This window comes from Pinus tabuliformis, chromosome 7 (assembly GCF_031772625.1).
Source record: "Pinus tabuliformis cultivar Carrire ecotype Pingquan chromosome 7, CPIR1, whole genome shotgun sequence".
In the NCBI taxonomy this organism is placed as follows: domain Eukaryota; kingdom Viridiplantae; phylum Streptophyta; class Pinopsida; order Pinales; family Pinaceae; genus Pinus; species Pinus tabuliformis.
In genome coordinates, this window is record NC_142293.1 from 1,148,667,903 (window position 1) to 1,148,687,692 (window position 19,790).

Consider the following 19,790-nt stretch of genomic DNA (forward strand, 5'->3'; position numbering starts at 1 on the left):
GTCCATTGAGTTCAAGTAAAATACCTTGAGGATGGAAACACAATTGGATTTATACCTCACTACAACACAACAAGAAAGGCTTATTTAGCTCAATGGCTTGGATGAGTTCAGATTGTAGGCTCTCCTACACACTGAGGTAGTCCAACTACAGAGGAAGATATGGCATGATAAACATATTAGGGAGAGAGATTTTCAAGAGGGTGATTGGACCCTCCTGTATGATTCAAGGTTCAAGGATTTCAAAGGGAAATTAATGACAAGGTGGTTGGGCCCCTATCTAGTGGAAAAATGTTATGAGAATGGATATGTCCAAGTAAGAAAAATTGATGAGCAAGGCATTCCATTGCTAGTTAATGGTTACTGGTTAAAGTTATACAAAAGGCCTATGTCAAAATAGGAGTTTAATAGTTCAATAAGTAAGGAGATGAATGTAATTGGGGGTCTCACAACCCTCAGTTCATACAACCTCTGATCAACAAAAGAAGAAAATAAAGAGAGAAAAGAAAAAAGAAAAGAAAAAATAAAGGGCATAGGTGAAAACCTCCATGAAGCATCTACGGCCAACTCTATCGTTTAAAACCTCCATGAGGCAAACCCAGAGAAAAAATAAAAAAGAAAATGGAAAGATCCCTAGGTGAAAACCTCCTCTGAGGTGTCTGGGGCAAACCTACAGATTGAAAACCTATTTAGAGGCAGTTTGTAGGTCTCAAAAAATAGCAGAAAAAATAAAAGAAAGATAAAAATGAAACAAAAGGATGAAGCACACAAAGGTAAAGGATCCCTTACACTAGTTTTGCTAACAATTTTCTTTCACAGGGTTCTATCTATAGTCAAAGGGATAAAAATCGAAGGAAAGGGGTACACATCCCATTTATCCATCTCCCAAACTAGCTTCCCGCATCTCCTCCATCATTCTTCCCATCTCCCTACACCCCTCCATCATCAATCAAGCAACTACATTCAATTTTCTTCAATCCTACAGTGATATATGGTTGTCTTGAACTACTACAACATTGACCAAAATTACTATAGGATTGAGATAAGCTTGGGGAATAGGGTCAAAGCTCATGTTTTTCTTTGGGAAATGACATGAGAGGTTAATCACACCTCCTTCACCTCTCATCCACACCATTTAACCACTTTACCTTCCAAAACTCCACCTTTGTTCATAAAAGACCCTATTTTCACCCCTTCTTCACAATCTTTCACCACCATAAGTGTTTCCAATCCATGTCCATAGGCTCGCCATGAATTATCCAAGTCACTGAGTGCATTTCATGAAGGTAGTTGTGTTTTTGGAAGGGGTTATGTGACTGCTACAGGAAAGAAACCAATCCTGTAGCAACCTGCACAAACCCTACAAAATTAGAAGCAAAAAAAATTTGCAGCTCCATAATGGATATTTGGCCATCCTTAAACATCAAGAGGCCATTCTTGAGATCTGAGGAAGCCACACCATCCTTGTGAAGAAAATAAATGGTCAGTAATCCACTCCAACAACAACAAATCGAACACTAGAAAAACTTGCATAAAAAAAAAGAGACTTCATCAGTCAAACACCTATTACAGAATATCACTAAAATGTTTTGTTCAAATGAGGACCAGTGCATGCAACAAGAGCATGGAAGATAACACCTTTAGAGGCCAAAATATTTATCATTGGTTCAACAACAACATGCATGCATATACAACAACTTGACATCACAGTTGGCTCATGTATGACACTCATCACCTCTTCCCTTAAGCACACGTTGGTTCAAAAAATGTTTTTAATGAATGAGGAATATGTTTTTATGGGCTAGAGGTGGCCAATAAACTTGGCCACCCTTGAATAGTAAAAGTGCAGTTCATTCACCCTTCCATGCAACATGGAAAAGTCAGAGCAGGAGGGTGATAACTATGAAGAGTGGGGCCAACAGTTAAAAAAGGAAATACGTATAAGGGACAGCTCACCAAGCGCATTGAACCCACTACCACAAAAAGAAATAAAAGGACATGCCAGACTTCAGTTGTACCGAAGCTCATTCCCAAAAGTGTTATAAATTCCCACTAAGACATCAAATATTGAGCTAGATATGACCAAAGGTTCACTAAGGTGATACAGAGGTGCAATAGAATTGATTTTCAGGTGCTGTAGGATAGGTAGCAGGTGCTATAGGATCAAACACAATTGCTACACGATTACCAGAATAGCTACAATATTGCAGAGGAGATGCTACAGGATCAAGCTGAGAGGTGAAGGAGTGTTCGAACTTATGGGAATCTTCCTCCAAACCCCCAAAATCCTAAGGAAATTATCCAAAGAGGAGTAAGTGGAATCTTTTCTCCTCACTCTCCATGCAATTATTAAGTGAAATTCTACCTATATATGCATCCTGTAGTAAACCCCTGCATAATTGATTTATTTTGAAAAAGATTATTTTTTATACATGAGGGAAGAAAGGCGGTAGTAGAGGTAGTCCTTTTGAATATTGGAATATAATTCTCCCCTCTGACTAAAAAAGAGGCACCAACATCCTTATCCTACCTTGAGACCCTAGGTTGCTCAGAACACAATTATTCACAATTTTTTTTTCTTTGAAATAACTTGCGAAATCAGTAGTAGGAGCCATGGGGGGAGGTTTCAATAGAAGGGAACCACAAACACCAACATAATAACCAAAAACACCAACATAATCAATCAACATCCCCCAGTCAGAGATACCTACCTAATCCACTAGTGGATGGGATTCTTTGAAAGGGTATGATGATGATGTAACCCATGAATTTTCCATGGCCTTTCACTCTCAAGGAGAAGACAATGCCACCACTATTGTAAGGGGACTTGCCATCCATTTGAATGTAGAGCTCATTAGCAGAGTGACCACCATATCTCTAGGAGCCAAATGGGAAAAGGAAAGAAGAAAAGCCATCAAAACTAAGAGAAAATTATTCCTCCCTGAAGAGAAGTTTGTTGAAGACAAAAATGGAGTAAGAAGGGAGAGCCTCCATTACCCTTGGGATGAAGTGGCCCATAACATCCCGAAGTACATATATTATGAAGGGAGGTTGAGTGTTGTATATGCCTATCAATTTAGGCTGCTCTATGAGCTAAGGTTCCAAACAAAATTTCCCATTGCAAGTAGGCTCAATGTTCCACATTTCCCCCTCCAGTCCATGATCTAAATTATCCAAAGAATGAGGGAAGGGAAGAAAAAATACATTTCCCATCATTGCCTCACAAGGCTCATTGTTATTAATGCCTTAAGCCACCTCAGGAGACCTATGTTGTGGAATGATTTTGTGGACATGGAAAGGGAGGCCTTCATTGAGACATAATCCCAAACCCTGACACAACATGAAGAGACCACAAAATCTAGTGTTGGAGGTAAGAAAAAAGAAGAAGGAGAGGCTGAATAACAAGAGGAAGAGGATGAAGAGAAGGAATAATAGGTTGAAGGAGAAGTTGGATAAGAGGGGATAAAAGGAAGAGGGGAACAAAAAACAATATAGAAGAGACCCTTGCAGAGCCTTCTAGACCTCATAAGAAGGGAAAACAAAGGAAAAATATATGCCTCTAGGAGGGGAATACAGAACAAGAGGTGGCTGCTACTCTTGCAACGCTTAGCACACTTGTCAAACCAAAGAGAATGAAACCCATGCAATGTCCCTTATACTTTAAAATAATAAAAAGAGCCAAAATCAAACAAGGGAAGTCTCAACCTTCCTCAATAGTCCCAATCACAATTGATGAATCAGTTAACCATTAAGAAGAAGAATTGGGATGAGGAAAAAGGAAATTTGAGGAGTCCACCTCCCATAAAGCCAAGGGAAATAAACCTTTGATAGCCATGAGAAAGCTAACCACTAGGGCAGTCACAACTAGGTAACTCAAGGTACAAACATAACTGCTATAGGAAATAACATAACTTCTATAGGAAAGAAAAAAGGTTCTACAGGATGAAGAAAAAGTGCTACAGGGAGGGACAACAACACCTCAAGAGGAGGGCGAAGGTTCGCAAGGACTCCAAGAGACTACTCCATAGCCTACTCCATAGTCTAATGTTGGGTCCTATTACAAATTTATTGAAGGGGAAGAATTATTTACAAAGTTTGCAATTCCCCTCTTGTTTGAGTTAGGAAAAGAGAGAGGCATATCTCACCAATGGATGCAAATTAAAAAATACAAGAAATTACAGTATGTGGGATTCATGGAGGAAAAGGTGCAAAAAATTGGTAAGGAATTGGCAAACTTAAGTCTAAAGGAATCAATCATGAAGGAGCAGTTGCAGTTAGAGAACAAGAGGTTGAGATAGCAACTATAGGAAAAGGAGGCACAACTTTCCACCATGGAAAGTTTGTCCATGGAGGCCATCCAATGCATGAATCCATCCAAATAATAGGCCATTTTCCTCAAAGAACAATGGATGCAATTCCAAATCAAAACATTGGCACAATATGACTCTCTACCATTTCAGGATTATAGGAGGTTTATTAAATTCTACCAATAGGTGAGCATTGAGGATAGAGCCACATTGGCTAAATTCTATATGCATAATATGGTCCTCATAGACATGAACTTTTGGGACCCCAACTCAAGATTGGGGGATGCATAACTGATGACACTGACCTCTTGCTAACCCATGCAGAAACAAGAGTTAAGGAAGTAAAGAAGGTTATGGCCAGAGAAGCAAGTGGGCCCCTATACATTAGAATAAAGTTAATAAGCACCAAGGTTGTCATAAGTAACCACAACATCATCTCTGCAAATCCCAAATTTGCCCCTCGCTGCTTGGAAACACAAGAACAAGCTCTCCTCCATTTCAAAGATACCTTTAGGTTGCTGGGGACTGAAAGCTTGCAGGGTTGCCAAAGAAGATGACATGGTATGTTGTACAATCTACAAATGAGGGAATATCACTCCCCTGAAAGGTTGAGGAAGTCCCTAGAAAGGACCCAACTCTATAAATAATTATTCAAAGGTTGAAAATTAATTGGATAGGGCTAAAACTCAGTCATCCCTTATTATTGGGCCTACAAGAGAGAATAGATCAATCAAAGGAACAAAGGGAGTGGGAAACTATAGAATCAAATGCGTGATTCTATCCATAGGAGGGAACACCATCTAAGATTCCTTGGGATGTTAGAGAGGCCACCCATGCCATGCATGAACTACATATTAGTGAGTAAGTTGCTCATAGGGTGAGCAACACATTCAACAGGGGGTGATGATTGGTACCATTAAAAGGTGTAGTATAAGGTCATTTTTCCACCCTCCAACCCACAATTTATCCTTTTCTCACATTAATTAACATCTTTTTGGCCATAATGTGCTTAATAGGAAGACTAAAATATGTTTCTCATGCTTTGTGGCCTAATGTTGTTAATGTGTAGGAAAAAGAGTATGTTTTAGTACATTTATGATGCAGATGCATGCTGGAACACTAGTACAAAATGGCTAATTAGTTACTAAAAAAATGACTAAAATTTGCATATAAACGACTATTTCTCAGTGGGTGACCAATAGTGGCTAATTTACAATATCTTCTAATGCGACCAACTTTTAGCCTTATTTAGCTTAGTCATTAATTGGTTGTCTCCAATTTATCATCTACTAGTATATTGAGTCATAAATTTGGTCATTGATTTAGTCATTAATTATCAAAGTTAATGACCAAATACAACCTGATAAAACCAATTAATGACCAAAGAAATATGACTAAATTTTGATCGCATTATAAGATACTGTAAATTAGCTACTAATAGTCATATATATGCAAAATTTATTTGTCATTTGTAATCACAAATTTATCGTTTATAGTAGTCGTTTATCTTTTTTTGGTACTTTTGTATTCATTATATAAGCGACAGATTTAGTAGTTTATATTCGTTTCATTTGCTTTCATTAATAATCATTATAAACGAATAATTTAGTTATTTCATATTCATTTTATTTATGCTCATATTTAATCAATATAGACTGCTAATTTAATAGTTTTAGATTGATTTTATGTGTTCATTATTAAACAACATAAATTAATTAGTATGATTTTGCAACTAAAGTAAAAAAAATGTCATACAATGTGCATGTTCATCTAATATGAAAATGCAAAGTTACATATGTTAATGGCAATACTAAATAATATTAGGTACAACTATAAGTAATTTCAAACATTTAAATTATATTATATTAACTGTCAAGTATTACAATATGAGTTCCAACTTCATATTGGTTGGACTACAATTTACACATGAAATATTGTTTCATCACTTCAAAACATTAACATTGTGTTTCCAAGGCATTGCAGGTGAATTCACCAACTCTAAAGACTTGACCATCAATTTGGATCTCATGCGAGATATTGGCTTTAAGGGTACCACTAGACCAGTGCTCTTCTCTCTCTCTTTCTATGTCTGTTGCTCCAGTGTTATTGTTCTCCACTTTCTTCAATTCCTACTTTTTACCATCAATACTGAGTTCCTCATCTGAAAATGAAAAAAGATACAATTCAAAGTATGAGGCATGAAGGATGATGAACACTGGAATATAAAATAAAGTACATGTTAAAGGATTTATACAATATATACCTCAACATTGGCAATATCAATGCCATTTTTCCCAGAAAATCAAGAAACTTGAACAAGTTTTCTTTAGTTTGGCGATAGTGGCAACAATGTGGCCAAATGACCTTTATAAACAAAAAAAAAATAAAACGTCAACATAAAAAAGAACACTTTAGGAACTTAATATTTAACCTTTAGGAACATATCAACATAAAGAACTAATAATTTTCTTAGATCCATTAATTTGTTGGCATTTTGGCACAGGTGTGGTGTTATGATACAGGTGTTGTCCTTGATGGCAACTCTCTTTGATGACAGATCTCAGTCCAGATTACAGAATGAAGAGAAATCTCATATACGCAGGTTAATTAAGTCCAAGTTGCGTATACACGTTGGTGATCTGCATACTAAGTTGCGTATACGCAGGAGATCTATATACTAAGGCGCGTATACACGCAGATGCATGAACAGAAAAGGGCGTATATGTCGGGAAGCTTCCTTTTGGTCCATGGTAGTTAGTCCTCGGTACTTGTGCCCATGTCTTTGGACCAAAGTATCTCGACAGACGTGTTGATCTCTATTTTTGAAGTTGATGGTTTTGGATTTCTATGGTTTTGGCTCTTGGTATTGAGCAAGGCCTAAGGCTATATAAGGAGAAGAAGATCATTAGGCAAGAATATCTTTTTGAAAAGGCTTGAATATCTGAAAAAGAAAGAGATCTGGTATGCAGGTTCTGGGTTGCTTGATCTAAGCTAAGGAGAGATCACATCGGTTGATGGAAGACTAGATCTAAGGATAGATCGGGATCTAATGATTTGAAATGCACTATTATGATATGGTTGATGATGCGTATTTCTAGATCTGCATACTGACGCAATGTTATGTTCTGGGTCTAACTGATGTCTGGTACAGCTGCAAGTTGAGAGAATTTATTTTTAGATCTGTACGCAGGTTGTCTTTGGTAAAAGCGCGTGTATACGCGGGTTTCTCTCATTGAAGTAGCGTATATCTTTTGAAGCTTGATTTTTGGGTTTGCAGTTGGGTCTGACTGTTATTGCAGAGTTCTGTAGTCTGCTCTGTGTTCTGGTAACTGGTGATTGACAGGGTTTCAGTGGTTCAGTGATTCAAAGATTGATGATGCTAGTATTGGTTGTTTTATGCTTCAATGATCTGTTGTGAAAGTTGAATGAATTGTGGTGTTCAGATTGTAATGTTGTGCTTCAGGAATATCCAGTCTGAAAATGTATGAAAGGTGGTACCTGAAAGAAAGAAGATTGTAGGCTAGCACCTACGTACTAGTATCTTGGCTAGTACAAGAGAAAAGGGGGTTGGAGCTCCCTTCCAAGGAAGTTTGGAGAACGAGAGAAGGTTGTAGCCTTCTGCAGGTTGTAGCCTGTGTACTGGTATAAGGCTGCACCAGTACAAAAAGATTGTAAACTGAAGTTTCATATTAAAGAAAGATAGAGACGACTTGCAGCAGGTGGTTTTCACCCACATTGGGTTTCCACCTTATATCTTGGTGTTCATGTGTGTGGCTTTTGATCTGTTCTGTTATACTGCACCTGTTTACTGTTAATGTGGTGAATAATGTCCTGATGCACTTAACTGAAGAATAAACTAACTGAATTACAAGTTTTCTGCTTATACGCTGTTTTCTTTAGACACAGTAGCGTGTACACGCTGGTTCACTTAACTGAAGTAGCGTATATGTTTCTGAGCATTGAAAAAGTTTGATTGATCTAATAATACTGATTCACCCCCCCTCTCAGTATTATTTCCAACATAATTCTCCAACGAATATAATAAATAACCCCTTCGACAACTTCCTTACTAGAAATAGCAATAAGTTGTCGAGATCCACTTCTCCTAGAATAATTAATAAAATATCAAAGTATAACATATTCAAAAATGTTCTTATGTAACCAAATCCATTAGACAAGCCAATAATGCTAAAATAATATAGTTACCCACTTGAGTGTGAATAAGGACCCAAAAATCCAACCTAACAATGGATCCAATTCAAGGCAGATTCATGTGATACCCTCGATACATGCAACCGATTAATCAATAATAATGTAGGCTCAATGATTCATCATAATAAAAATCTACCTCCATTAAATTAAAGTGTCACATGCTATCCTTAAAGCTCATGGGCTAAGTAATTGAAAGGTCAATTAGTTGCAAATGTAAACAATACTATTCAACACAAAATAAACTTAGAATAATATATGGTTCTAAGATAATTGGAACTGTCATAAGAAAGTCAATTTTAAGACAACTATGAGCTTCAGAAGGAAAAATGAACAGGAAAAACAGGCAAAGAAAGTTAGAACAACCTGAAAAATTTCATATTGTATTTTAAAGGCATTACATGAGAAAGAATTACCAACATGTCCATACCCTCACTGATATTTCGCTGATGTCAACGTTTTCAACACTAGTATCTACTATGTTGTTGACAACCAATTTTCTAAGTTGCATGTATCATGCACACACACACACAAAAATGTTGTCCATAAGTACCTTTTACTTGACAAAGAAGTGCATTATAATTTTTTGTTAATCACGTCCATTTTTCATTTTTCTTTGCATGCAAGGTAATCTAACATTTGTAGGAGATCATGATGAAATATATAGATATATATTCAACATTTGTAGTAGGTCATGTTGCAATACACAAAAAGCCCTTTGCACCATAAATGAAACACATTATACATGATAAATCTTGAATCACCAATCATTAAACTGAACTACACATATTCAATATTTGTGGGACATGCTGCAATACACACACACCCCTTTGCACCAGAAATGAAACACATTGTAGATGATAAAACTTGAATCACCTATCATTCAAACTGAACTAACGCTCCTATTCACTAGGACTAGTTGAAATCCGATACTAATCACAAGATTACTTCTACCCATTAAAGCATATCTTGAGGCACTCAACCAATTTTCAAACTTGTTCACCATCATGCCCATTTTTCAATTTTCTTCACATGCACGGTGAGCCATCAAATTTCAACATTGGCAGAAGGTCATGGTGCAATAGGCTCATGACCATAGGAAGAAAGAAAGAGGAAACAACTTACTAGTCAATGACAAATAGAAAAAATATCGAGGTATATAGTGCACGTTTTTATTGTTATGGCTTGAAATAAATTTATTTTGAATGAATCAACTCACCAATAGTTGACACAATAGATAAATCTTCTCCAATGTGTAGCTTGTATAATATAGTTATCTTACTAGCAGCATCCAAGCCAAGCATAACAACCTTCGTAGACAACATTGAGCCACAAGGAAGAGAAATCCATAAAAGTTAATTCTAATAAGAAGGAATCAACAAAGTTAATGGCATAAGCCAAAAGTGGACACCCAAAATAAGTACATCATGACTAATATTTTTTTATGATCTCCATGCAAACACACAAACACAAAAGAAGTAGTTAGAAACAAAAACAATGATAAGAAAAGCAAAACATAGTTCAACTTCAAATAAACTCTTTGGAGGTTACCATCAATAATTGTAAAATAAGTGAGTGCATGCGAATATATATTCCTTACAACTAGAAATGATGATCTCATTTAAAAGGACTCCAGAAAAGGTTTATGTTACTGGCCATCTTTCATTAAGCTCTTTCGCATAAGTGTTATAATTCAACTATCACAATCTAAAAAATTATCGGATTTCACATGTGATTCTCTAATCCATCATAGTGGACCATATACTGCAATTCACTTCCATTGACATCCCTAATGGAACATGTTTATACATAATTTTGGCTAGGGTGTTCTTCATACTCTTCAACAACCACCCACTTAAGCTAAGAAAGAATGCAATTAAGTGAAGCTGGGAATGAAGGTCATGACACCCAATAAGTCTTGAAGTTCATTTCTAAAGTGATCCAAGAATTAATATCTCTAAAATAAATATGGCTGTTACTCTCGTTTGTTACTTTGTCAAGAAAAAACTTTTTGTTTCTCATAAATTCACAAATTCAAAACATTTAGGAAAGAAAAGGTGGAAAGTACACTCCATGAGAAATTTATTAAGGAATTTTTCCTTCTCTTTGAAAATCCAATTTGGAAAGATCCATGCACATTTTGGAAAATAATTTTACTTATGAAACCAAAGCAGATACTGAAGTATGAAATATGAAAATTCACATCCTAATAGCAACTATTCATCAAATTCAGTGTTGCAAAACTCTCTGATTGCTCTTGAATTTTCTGACATTTTATAATTTTTTTAGGTCACTGACCTGTCCAAGTTTTACCAGGGTTTTCAGGTCTCAGTTTAAGGGTGCAAATATTTGCTGAGTTTTTACTATTTTCTTAAGAGTTTTTAGATTTTCCAAGATGATTTCTCCACTAAATTTTTCCTGAGTTTTGAAAAACTCAGATTCATGGCAGAAAGAAATATATCTATACCACGATCTTGTTCATTAACTTTAGAATTAATTAGTACATTTTAGCTTAGTATTTTTAATTAGGAATTATAATGATTATGTTCCCATCTTTTTTTACCTATGGACACTAAAGGCATGCACTACATTTTGGCCCAATAATTGAATAGATAAAATACAATATCACATTTGATTCAATAATTGAAGCCACTCAATTCACAGTGCATCCTTCAATTCCTTCTCACATAATGGAAATTATACTTGACAATCAATTGTTTGGATCTTAATCATAAGATGCACAACCTTAGACTTATAACCTAGGGGAGTGTTATCAATTGGTATCATCCTGTACAAAGAACCTTCAAGTGATAATTAAGATAAAGTATTTGTGTCATCAATACTCTCTCTCTAACTTCCATACTAGTGCATGCCAGTTTGAAGGGGTCGCCCTGAAGATCTAAAGTGTACTCTTCTAATTTCAATAATGAAAGCATTCAATATTCACGTTGCTAATCTCGAGTTAGCAATTCTATAATTCAGATCTCCAATAGAAAATTTCAAAATCTCATCTTGTCCACATAAATCCAAAATAATAAAAATTTAGTTTGCAAGAAAAGTTGTAGACCTACAACTAAAGTCTACAAATTTGTAATGAAACTTTCCAAAGATAGTGATGAGTTACTGAAATCTATTTTCAAATTTTGAAAACAAATATTAATCTTAGGTTTTAAAGTGATCTGTTAAAAGGAAATAGTTCAAAGGGGGTGGATTGAAAAACTGAGGAATACTAGTGTACTAACGAAGAAGAATCTTACTAATAATATCTTGTGAATAAGAATACTAAGCAAGAGAGATAACATAAGATGAAATTCTCACACTAATGAAATGATTGAATTAATCACCACATACGATGATTTTTCTTTCTTTATTAGATGAGAAACAAGTACATAGATCTGAGGAACTCAGATTGACTTCACACCCACAAAATAATCTTAGGGGATCTGAAGATCAAGTCTTAGGACCTGTATCTCTTGAAGACCAACATTATGAAAGCAATATAAGAGAGACACCTAACTCAAGCAATATTATACCGTGTATTACTTTAGATTTCAGATTTAACATTATTATATTAACACACAAAATATTGAAATAAATTGAAACTGAAATGAAATAAGCAAGAAAATGACACATCATCCACACAATGTTAATATGATGTAATCTTGGAGAACCCAATTCAGGAAAAACCCATTTTTAAGGTCAGATCTATGCCTTACTTTTTTTTTGTTAGTTATGAAATGCAATTACAAAGAAAGAGGAACTCACTACAGATCTGCAATGGGCACCATTACCACCATTATAATAGGAGATTGGAGTTGTTTCTGATGAAAAATTGCTAGATCTACTGGAACTGGGCTTATCAACTGACACAACCAGACTAATAAAAAGGACTAGGGAGTTGATGGATTCTGGTATTGAACCAATGACATTAATGTATCAGTTAACAACTCTCATTATGGATATTCTTACTGGTAGGTACAAGCTTGTAGATGTTAAGCACAAGGGAAATTTCTTCTGCAGGAATTCTTTAACATAAAAAGAATTAGAGAGACTACAACGAGCCTTGAAAAACCTTTTAGAACCATAAAAATAGCTAGGGATTTCAAATGATTGGACTACATGGTTGATAGTAGACCTTTTGCAATTTGGTTGTGGATGGTCTCTTCTGCTTCCCACTTTTGCTGGTATTAGTGTCACTGAAAGTCCTATAGCTGTGAAAGAGAGGAATAAAAATAGACTCTTGTATTATGATTCATCTTCTAGTCGAGTTTTGGATAAACTACAATTTGGAGCTTCTCCTAAGTAGTTGGATCAAAGAGTCTGAACACTCAAGTAGGAGAAGGAGAGAAAAGTAGGAGGATGAAAATTTCAAGGCACTGGTGACCAATTCCTTTGGCCTTCTCATTGTATTCTTGAGGATTGATTTATTTTGAAATCTCTCAAAATAGAACCCTGATAAAAAAATAGTTATCATGCAAGGCCAACCTATCCAAGTATAAAATAATCATAAAATCACTCTAAGAACTGTCAAAGGAAATATATTTATGGTTACTTTATTCTTATCCTCACATGCATAATCTTGAACAAAAAATGCACCTTCCCTATCCATTAAATGACACATTTAACATTATCAAAAATATGCTCAAGCAGTTCACCCTATCTGCTTATGATGTCAACACAACAAACATGAAAAGAACAACCAATCTGGGCTCAAGAAAGGGCTCCAACTGGTCATAAACTGATTTTTTTTCCAAAATATTATATTTAAGATTAAGATGTTGAGGTTAGGCTAGAATTCACTGAAGAAAGGAGCCTGTTAACACTTGAAACTAGAAGGGCTACATGGCATCCTGAGAATGTACGTTATCAACTCACACAATCTCCTTGTACTTTCATTTAGTGCTTTCTAGCAAGTGGGGGGAATTCCTATGCAGTTCATGATTCGAATGAATTTTAAACCAACATTTGAAAAATTTTCTTGGTGCTTTTGCTAGCAGTGTAGTGTTTCTTGAAAGTCATGAATCCTCTTGCATCACTGCATCTAGAAATTTAGTGGTGTACTTATATAGAAATTGAGAGCACCAAATAAGACTACAATAATTCTCTACCTAGCTATTAAAAATAAGGCCCTAACATGGGAATAACTACAAATGATAAATAAGCATGAACATAGGGTATGTTTGTTATGTAAAAAGGAAGATGAAATCATTTCTCAGTTAATGATAAATTGTACATATAATCACCAAATTAGAAAATAAGTTGAATAGATCACATGTAGTGTTAATGTGTGAAATGGTGTCTCCATGGAGTGCTTAAAGCATCAGTGAAATAAGAAGAGTTAAAGTAATTCAAGGCACTTCTATGTTTGTTTCTATTAGGATTTTTACTTCCAGATAATTCCAAAACATTTGAGGACAAGTTCATCCCTTATTTTCAAATATTTTCTCAATTTAAGTCTTTGTTGATGCATTGAAAATCATTATCAAGAATGGAGTGCCTCGTCAATTGAGGGATTTGATTAATTGATCAATCACAATCATGGGGTTTTCATGATGGAGCCAAGGGTCGCAATAAATTTAGTGGTTTGGGTGATCTCCTCCATATTTCAAATGTGCACAAAGTCAATTTCAAAGGGAGGTTGGGGGTTGGATATAATAATTACATGAATTTTATGGCCTCAAAAATCCTCTTAAATTGTGTTTTGTATAGAATTATAGTGGTTCCTCACTAGCGATAAATTGGATGCCAGGGAAACTGCAGGTTTACTATATTTATCTTAGGGCTTCAACTGGCCTAATAAAATGGTAGCATCCTCCTCTGACACCATTTATTTTATGCATACTTAGGGGGAATTGAATGTGGAAGCAAATATTCTATCAAAGAAAGAAAAATCTCTGGAAGAAGGCATTATGACTGGACAAATGTAGGGATGAAACTTTTGTCTCTACAGTTACCAAATTCTAAAGAGTTTTATTGGACTGTAAGAAATATTGAAAGATGTAATATAGAGCTCTATTGATGGGTGACATAGATACTATATACTAGTCTCTGATATTTTTTGAGTGTAGCTTTTGGTTTTTCGCAATGATGTGTATTGTACCAGAAAAATCTACAAGTGGTGATTTATGTTCTTTGTCTAATAGAGCTACAAAACAAAGAGCTACTAGTGAAGTTCCAATATAAATTTTATCTGGGAAGACTTGCAATTTTAAACACAGTAGTTGTTGTTTTGAAAGATAAAAATTTTGTTAAATGTGATGCACATGAGATCAAACCCATAATCAAAGGTTGCAATAGATGGATGCATCATATTTTTCACAAACCAGGATTATGAATAGCTTCAGAACCAGAGATGTTGTTAGTGTCCAAGAAAGGTAGATATTCTTGTAAAATATTTTCCTTAAGATACATATAACTCCAATGCTTTTGATGTAGATTTTTCTTCATTAAGATATCAACTTTCACTTCAACTCTCTCACTAATTCTGTAGCATTATGAAATAATAAATCACTTGTGTGTGGTATTTTTTACAATCATCTTCACCAAATTGCATTTTGTTCTTGCCGAGAAAAGCATGCACAACAATGTTGAAACAAAAAGTTGGAAGAGGTTTCCAATATCATTTAGCAAAGTTAAGGATTGGATTTTAGCTTGGATATGTATGCCTATACTCATAAGGAAAAGTGTAATTATCCAAAATTTCTTTCGAGGATCATTTAATTAGAGGGCAGTCCATTGGACCTTTTTTTTAGTGAACATAAAGAGTTGTTTGACATAATGTTTTGATCTATCTTGATTTTCTATCTTATTTTTTGGTACTATGCACTAAGCACCCAAGAAATCTGATTTCTATTCTCACATTTGCATTTTTTTCCTTGGGGAAAAAATATGAATAGTGATCATGAACTATGTTTAGGACTATAATCAAATTGTGGCAAGAAGCAAGGATTGTATCAGAAAGCAACAATAAGAAATATTGCTACTACCAAAAATATGGTGACCAAGTTATATGTCCATCATCTTAATCAAATTGTGACAAGAAGCATTGTAGAAGAAAGAAACAATGAGAAATATTTCCAGTGGCAAGACTATGGTGGTCAATTTATAGGCCCATACTTACAAATAGTACATGCAAGCAACAAGTCCCAACTGAAAATTCCCAAAATCTCAATTATAGGAATATAAAGGATCATATTCTCAACCCATCTATAATTGAGGTAATATATATCTTTAAGTATAATATAAAGATCCACTAACATTATAGGCCCAATCAATTTGGAAGGGTCATGCTTGGTAGAAAACCTAGTGTGTTAATTGAAGAAGTGCAAGTAATTTAGTTAGTACAAAGGAGATTAGAGCTTGTGTCACGCAATATGAAAACAAATACTTGTAATGTATATTAAAAATATGGGTGTAGTTCAAAAATATTTGTTTCAATTCTTCATACCAATTTTTTAACTTACCAAACTTATCAACATATCCAATGAGTCAAGCTCCCTAGAAGGTGACTCTTAAGGTACACAAATGACATAAAGTTGTAGCTGGAAGCTCTCAGGTGTGGTTCATAGTAGGACCAAAAATGGTATGATTCACTCTTCTATGGGGCAGGTGTTTTGGGAAAGGCAAGCTTTGAAGGGGTATTAAAGAGCTTAGGCATGTAGGTGATTTGAAAATTTCCACTTGGAGCTCTGGGAGGTCTCAGTTTCAAGTCCAAGTACCGATATATTGGTTGTTTGTGCTAGATGGGGTGTTTTCAGTAAGGTGGCCACTTCCAGATGCAATAGGAGGACCCCATATTCATTGTTAGGTACAACACTCTACATGGAAGCCAACAAAATGTATAGAGACAATCTAGGGGACTTTAACCAAATAAATTGTGAAGAACAAACCTCTAATAAGAGAAAATAATAATAATAATAATAATAAATTAAAAATTAAAATATGAAAAATAAGAGGGATATTTTGAGTGTACTTTTCATCATGGAAATGCACAACTCCTTATCAATCACCAGGTACAATGATAGCTCATACAAGCAGCTAGGATTGAACTCCCTCATTCAAAAAGGCAGTTTCAAATTCTTTGTTTCTCTATGAGGGAAGGCCACAGAGCAGTCTGTTGTATAAAAGACTCACGAATCTAAACAATAGAGGTAAACTCTCCTTGGAACCAAGAGAGATGTAGTTTTTCTTTGATAGTATCTATATGTAGATATAATAATATATGACACCATATGAAAGGATGTAGAAATATAGGACAATCTTCTCCAAAAGCCTTGAAATACTTTGGTGTAATGTGCAATTCCACAAATATCAATAATTCAGGAAGAGGAAAGGCACCATACCAAATTTTTAGAAGTTAAGGATTTTGCATTATATTTATTTTCAAAAAATATATGAAGTTTTAGATTAAGCATTACTTTATTAAAACTTAATTCTGCCATATCCCAAATCATGGAAATTTCAAAGGTCTTATGGCATGTCCATTAACTAGAAAACCCAACTTTAGAAGTACACATGCTTTGCATAATTTAAAATATCATCTTCTTTCACTGGAATTATGTTAAGTCACATTTTTTTATGCATATGGGAAACATGTTAGAAGGCAACCAATCTAAGGAGAAGAAAATCTAGTTAAGATTCCTTTGGCTAGTCAAGAATTGCAAGTCTAGGTGCTTATAAGTACTAACACTGACACAAAGCTTCCATGATTAGCTCAATCAAAAGAAACATGTCAAAGTAACTAGAACAATAGGGCACATAAAAAATAATCTTGGTGAAATACCTTCTTTCAAAATTTTTATTATGTTTTTTTACATTTCTGTTTTTTAGTGACTTACATTGAATTATGAGATGAGATTTCTAAACTTATTAGAAACACCTCCCCTTACCGGACATATTTTCTGTTAGAATTGTATTGTCAATGACATGTCTGAACATGATTTCAATATGACAAGTAATGTTTCCTGGTGACGAGAGGCAATTTATTTTCAGGAAATGTTTACATTTTACACGAAAATGTAGATCCATAGAAAAATTGTCTAAACTCCCCATGTCAATGATTTTGAGGCAACTCAGAACTATCATGACCTACACTAGAAAGCTACCCTAATTTCCCAGGGGTTCGTTGTAGGGAAGATTGAAGATCCAAAAGAACAAGAGTACATAACATAAGTTCCATGGCCCTGGGGGGATGGTTAGGTTATCAAAGTGACCATGGTTTCCTTACTTTGGCCCAACCTTCATGGCCTTGTGTTCTAGCCCAGTTTGGGTAAGGTTCCAAAGCATACATATAAATGCAGGTAACTAAAAGCATAGAGTTAATTTTGAGATGCTAACCTAATAAGAAGGGTCAATATCATTTAATAACGCCTATGTTTAGCAAGCACAATGACACATTTGACCCTTATGCCTTGCCATCTCAAAAACAAAAACTCTTTATCTGTCAGATAAATATTTTCTTAATAAGATGAGGAATTCCATCTGGATTGCCATTAATATAAAACATCATAACAAGGAATGGATTTTATGGATAACTGATCATAGATTAGAATATTTACAAAGGGTTAGAATAACCTATTAACTATACATTAGGATTAAAAATCAACCTGTAAGCCTTTATAAGGAAGAATGTGGATAGAAGTCTCAGCTACTTCAGATTGTTGGACAAGAACTAGAAGAGTAGAGGATGGTGGTGAATCTTCACAGAAATTGGTTTCAGTGCCAATTGTAACATAAAAAAGACCACATATAGAATTTTGAATGTCAAATTGGACTGCAGCTTTTTAACCCCAAACAATCTAAATAGATATAAGCACAAGAAGAAAGTGTGAATCCAAGAATCATGAAAAAGAAACAAAGATGTGGAATCATTAATAGAATAAGTCTCAAAGTATAAGTAAAAATCCTATGGCATTGATACATAGAAGTTTAAATAAATTCATATGCTCCGAAGGAATGCACACATACATGGACAGAGAGAGAGGCATATTAACTATGACTTTAACAAGACAAGTTCTGACCATTTCCATGAAGCATAACAATGAAGTTTCCTCTTTCAAACTAATTTCATATAGAATTAAATAATAATTTAACAAACAAAAGTTGGAGATTCCTTCAAATATTTTATAGGGATACTAGTTATGGTGTTTGACACAACATATGGTACATTGTTTTTTTCCAAATTCCCACAAATTGGTCAGATGCACATATTGCAAAGAATATAACTTATGTAGTTCATTTTACTTTGCATCACTTAAGGAAGAGAATAATTTAAAGATCAATAATTATCTCCAGTTAAAATGCCTAAATTTAATTTCACAACAAAAAAGGAAATACAATTATGTACTCTCTATTTGAAAGACATATACCCTATAAGAAAAAATCAAGAAACCTTTAAAAATAAAATTTTAATATATGGGTTTTCATAGAATTAGAAAAGATATCAGGACACATTTTCCAGGATTTTCACGTTTCCAAAAAAATATTCAAAACATAATGGTCAAAAGTTCGATGGTCTCCTTGAGAGGCCCATCCATTAGAGATCTGCAATGTTTGAGACTAAAATTTCTATTAGAAAAAGGGAGATGATATTGGTTTTATTTTATTTCCATATTTTCTTTTGTCTACAATATATAATTTCCCATTCCAAGGATACAAAAATATTTCTATAAAATGTGTTGCCAATGGTTTTTGGATGAACTAGCAACTCAATTAGTATCAAGTTCCTTTTCTTTTGGGAGTATATTGTGACCATAGATTGAAGTCAAAACTACTCTTCTATCCTTCGTGAGAAGGGGAAGTGTAGGATGTAATGATGTATAGAGATACCATCATGATTGATGTTTCCTTCAAATTTAAGAATCAATTTTCTTGAATAAGGAGCAGAAAACAATACATTTCCAAGGATGCAGAAATAATTCTATAAAATGATTTGCCAATTGTTTTTAGATGAACTAGCAACTCATATTGGTACCAAGTGCCTTCTCTTTGGGGAGTATATTGTGACCAAATATTGCAGTCAAAACTACCCTTCTAGCCTTCATGGGAAGGGGAAGTGTAAGTTGTAACAACATATAGAGATCCCATCATGATTGATGTTTCCTCCTAATTTAAGATTTTTTCTTGCATAAGAGCAGAAAGAAAAGGAAAAAGTTGAGTGCCATTTTTGGAAAAAGTTCAAAAATATTAGAGCAGACATGAAGAAATACCTTAACATGGTTCCAATCTAGATTAACTGTTACGAACCCAAATTGAGATTTGATTATTTTAATTGACAAA